The sequence below is a fragment of the Cryptomeria japonica genome, chromosome 8 (assembly GCF_030272615.1).
Source record: "Cryptomeria japonica chromosome 8, Sugi_1.0, whole genome shotgun sequence".
In the NCBI taxonomy this organism is placed as follows: domain Eukaryota; kingdom Viridiplantae; phylum Streptophyta; class Pinopsida; order Cupressales; family Cupressaceae; genus Cryptomeria; species Cryptomeria japonica.
Genome location: NC_081412.1, coordinates 471,912,263 through 471,917,000, shown reverse-complemented (window position 1 = coordinate 471,917,000; position 4,738 = coordinate 471,912,263). Strand labels below are relative to the sequence as shown.

General features: G+C 29.8%; 1 long non-coding RNA gene across 1 annotated transcript; it reads left to right on the top strand.

Moving 5' to 3' along the window:
- The first annotated feature begins 3,872 nt into the window (after window positions 1-3,872).
- On the top strand, window positions 3,873-4,314 carry LOC131857371 (uncharacterized). The gene is made up of 3 exons (XR_009358713.1): window positions 3,873-3,935; window positions 4,038-4,109; window positions 4,212-4,314. It is a non-coding gene; the product is annotated as an uncharacterized LOC131857371 (long non-coding RNA).
- The last annotated feature ends 424 nt before the right edge of the window (window positions 4,315-4,738 follow it).

The window sequence follows — 4,738 nt, the reverse complement described above, 5'->3', positions numbered from 1 at the left end:
GCACACAATCCTTTCAATCAATCTACTCCATTGATCTCTCAAAACAATCTTAGTCTTTAATCCTCTATCCTTCATGACTATAAATAAATCATTGTATGAGCTATTTTCAAGAACTCTTGTAATGCAATATTATGTTGCCAATTTAAGCACCTTACATCCTATCTTGGTCACAAATCCATCTTGAAGCCATCAACCTTTAGCTACAACAAGAGTTTTCTTTCTGAGATACTATTGTCTTTCATCTTTTATACATTATCCTTTAACTCGATCTAAAGGTGGTACTTATGCATAGCATAATGGTTTGAAATTCATAGTTTAAGTCCTTTATTGATTTTTTATGCTTGCTTGCATACACATATATTGCTAGAATTTAGAAATTCTTTATAGCTTCTATTTTAGTTTATTTATGAAAGAGTATAAATGAAGCTATATTTAAAGTCAAAATTGTAAGATCCCCTCAATCATTGAGGTAGAATTCAAAATTGATTTCACCTCTAATTATATGAAAAATTTAATTTGTCTGTACATAACAAAATCTTTCAAAATTTTGCATATTAAACAATAAAATATTGTGATGAACAAGTCTCTAGAGTCTTAAAAACCTTTATTTTCATAAAGTGCCAACACTGCATTTTTTCCCTAAAATATTCTCTTTGATTAATACGAAATTTTAAAATGGTTGCCACTAAAAGTATTAGGTCAGCGAAAGGAATTGGGATATTTAAAAATAGGCTTGCATCACTTTTTTAGCTTCATTGAGTTGTAGTTTCTTCATTGACTTAATAATTAAGTGCTTGCAAGTATGATAGTGGACCCCTTTGTGCGTGAGCGCACCCCTAAAGCTTTCGATTATTAAAATAAAAAGCATTATGATGTGATGATTTGAAGGAGATGTATCCGTTAAAGAAATATTATGGATGGGTATTAATTAGGATCATATAGTATGTTAGGAATTTTATTTGGAATGTTAGTCAAAATAATATTCTAGTTGATAATTATAAATGCATGTGTAAAATATTGTTGAAATTGATTATTTTAAAAGTAAATATTGCAAGGTTAATTTTGTTTTTAATTGTTGGCATGTTGTGTTGATTTTTATGTAAGAGTTTCATTTCTTATTCAACTTTGTAAGAGAATTTGTGTATGAATTGATATCTTAAATTTTATAGAAAGAATATATATGAAAACAAATGATTGCGGAGTTTTATGATAAATGATTTATAGGAAATAATATTTTTTGAAGGTTTTGTAAATTATAATCTTGTGTAGATTTGATTATGGGAGAAATTTAATGGTGAAATATGCTTAACTCTTCAAAAGTTTTGATGTTTTGTCTTTACATGACAACCACTTAGAATATAATATGTTTTAAGTAGGTCATTTATAGTCATGGGAGATTAGTTTTTTTTTTAAGATTGTCTGAAGACTAATCAATGTAATATGAATTGATGGCAATTATCTCAAAAATATGTAATTGAATTCTAATAAATTATCATGTACACTAAAACACTAGAAATATGGAGCATCCAAACACACACGTGCATTTTTCTAGATTTATTAATATTATTGTGTTGTATCTCATTATAATTTAGTTTCAAAATAACTTTAAGTTAAAGTTAACAAAATATTATGTTGTCTTAGTAATATTGTTTCCATGCTATATATTCTTACACTAGAAGGAAGATCATCTTATTTCTCACTTCTTTATTGATCTTATGTATGAAATATTTTATATTGATTTTAATAGTTGATGCATTTTACAAGAAATGAATTTATTAAATTGAATATATAATAGATTTATGATGTTTCATTGAAAGTTTTTATTAAGTTTTGTGCACAAATTTTATATTTCAAGATTCAATAGTATGTACATGTATATTTTTTGAAGTTCAATATTATATTATATATTTCATGTGTATCTCATTCAACAACATAGAAATGTTAATATTTATAAATGTTTTTTTTTAATTTAGTAAAATAGATTCTTCTTTGACATAGAGTTGTATATAATTCATGTATATCTTTATATATGCAGGAGTTCTTTGTTATCATGGATGTCTTTGACATAGATGAACTATTAGGTGAAAATCCCCCACCACAACCCCCTCCTCCTCCTCCTCCTCCAACTCCACCACCTCCACCACCACCACAACAACCCCCTAGATTGGATGAAATTCATTTAAGAGAACGAATTAATGAAAACCTACAAGTGATTGAACAAAACATTGCTGCTATCCAAAATGAGCAAATCACGCCACCCCATCTTGTAGAGTTTTCAAAATCAATGCAAACTGTTGTCGAGTCAGTTAGATCTGTTGATTCTCAATTAGATCAATTTCATAGACGACGACAAGAGTTGCATGATTTTTATGCCGATGGTTTAACTTATAGGCAAATCACTGATTTGAAAATAACTAAAGCTCATTTATGTCCATATTTTACCAACCCAAAAACAAGAGAACCAATGCAACCTAACTAGAAAAGAATTTCAATTAGGTGGTGTGTGCATCCAAAAATGGCTAGATACTTTTGGGATAGATGGTGGATGGTTTTTGATTATCCACCACATCGTAATTATGAGGTCCCTTTTTATTTTTTGAAGAAATTATACTGTGAGTTTGTAATGAACCAAAAACCAAATTATTTTGACATTAAGTCATTCCAAGGTGTTGGTCGTGGAATGCCATAGCATAGATTAGGGGCACGGAGTAATAATCCCCTACCGGATCCACCCATAGTTCCACTTGTTGCTCCATCGATTCCTGCAGATGTCCAAAATACATCATTCATTTCGACATTAGATGCTTTGACTTCCCTCACAGGTAACCTGAGTGAGCAAGATACTCACATGGCATATGCTCCTCGATGGATGCCACATATGTGTTTGAGTTGTCATGAGATGTGTGTAGGTCCTACTGCTGCTGTAGGATCTACTTCAGTTCCAGCTGAGCATGATGCAGCAGATGATAGTATGATGACATCTTATATGGATTTTCTTTGCTCGGATGTTCATCTTGACCAGGTATAGATATATATACATGTACATGTCAATCTTTTTATACTTCATTAAATATAGGTATAAACTAAGTGCATCTCTTTTTTTATACAATCTAATACTTCATTAAATAAATTTTGTTTATGTAGATAAGAACTACACCTAATATTAGAGTCAATATTGCATCTACTGGAACACAACTCAGCACACCTTATGGGGTATAGTATAAATTTCTATCTAGACATTGTACTATCTTTTTAAGTTAATATGTTATCATCATATACTATATAAATTTTCATGTTGATCCTTTGAATGCTTCTTTCTCCAAGATTCGGGTCATGAGGGACCCTCTACATCACATCAAGAAGAGGGTCTGACTATTGTGACACCATCTATGGTATGTATCTTATAATTCTTAAATTAAATATGAACTCTTACAATATTGTAACTTAACTTGAAATTATTTAGTACACATATATATGTTCACTAAATATGATTTCATTAAATGCATGTATGCAAGTGGACACTACCATTAGGATGGGTTATCCTCATAATTTTGATTAGAGCCAATTTGAATGCACATCGACATCCTTTGAGGTATTAATATGTAATACTTAATTTGATCTTATTTTGACTCTTAATTTAAGATTTAATTGGACACTTTGAATTTGACCTTGTACAGGAGTTAGCTAGCACTACATTTGGTGTTGATACTGCACAAGATACTGCTAGAGGAGATACTGCTAGAGGATCTTATGAGCATATGGTAAGTTTGTAACTTAATTTTTGAATTCTACTATATTTGATAAATGATTCTTTTAATAGTTAATTTCAAGTAATATTTTAATATTATTTTTTTATTGTACAACATGAGACGGGTGGATCTGGACCACGTCCCAGGGACAAGAGAGATACTGCTAGAGGATCTAATGAGCATATGGTAAGTTTGTAACTTAATTTACGAATTCTACTATATTTGATAAATGATTCTTTTAATAGTTAATTTCAAGTAATATTTTAATATTATTTTTTTATTAAACAGCATGAGACAAGTGGATCTGGACGACGTCCCGGGGACAAGAGAGATACTGCTAGAGGATCTGATGAGCATATGGTAAGTTTGTATCTTAATTTACGAATTCTACTATATTTGATAAATGATTCTTTTAATAGTTAATTTCAAGTAATATTTTAATATTATTTTTTTATTGTATAGCATGAGACAGGTGGATCTGGACCACATCCCGGGGACAAGAGACCACGAGATGTTATTGATGATAGCACTTAGATTTTACTATTTATTTGGCTTTGATATGTACTTTTTAATGGACTTCACACATTTGTTTACACGTGCACATACTTTATATATATGGATAGTTGCATAATAGGATTAGATCATATATATTTTGTGCATACTTTATATATTTTGTGCACATTAGATATTATGTGGAGTGAACATCATGTTACCATCTAGACATATATATGGATTAGATATTATATGGATTATGTGGACTTGAAATTTTACTATTTATTTGGCTCTAATATGTACTATTTTATGGTCTTTACATATTTGTTTACACGTGCACACACATACTTTATATACATGGATATTTTCATAATAGGATTAGATCATATATATTATGTGCATACTTTATGTGTATTGTGCCCATTAGATATTATGTGGACTTGAAATTATGTGCACATTAGATCATATATATTGACTTGAAATTATGTGGACTTGAA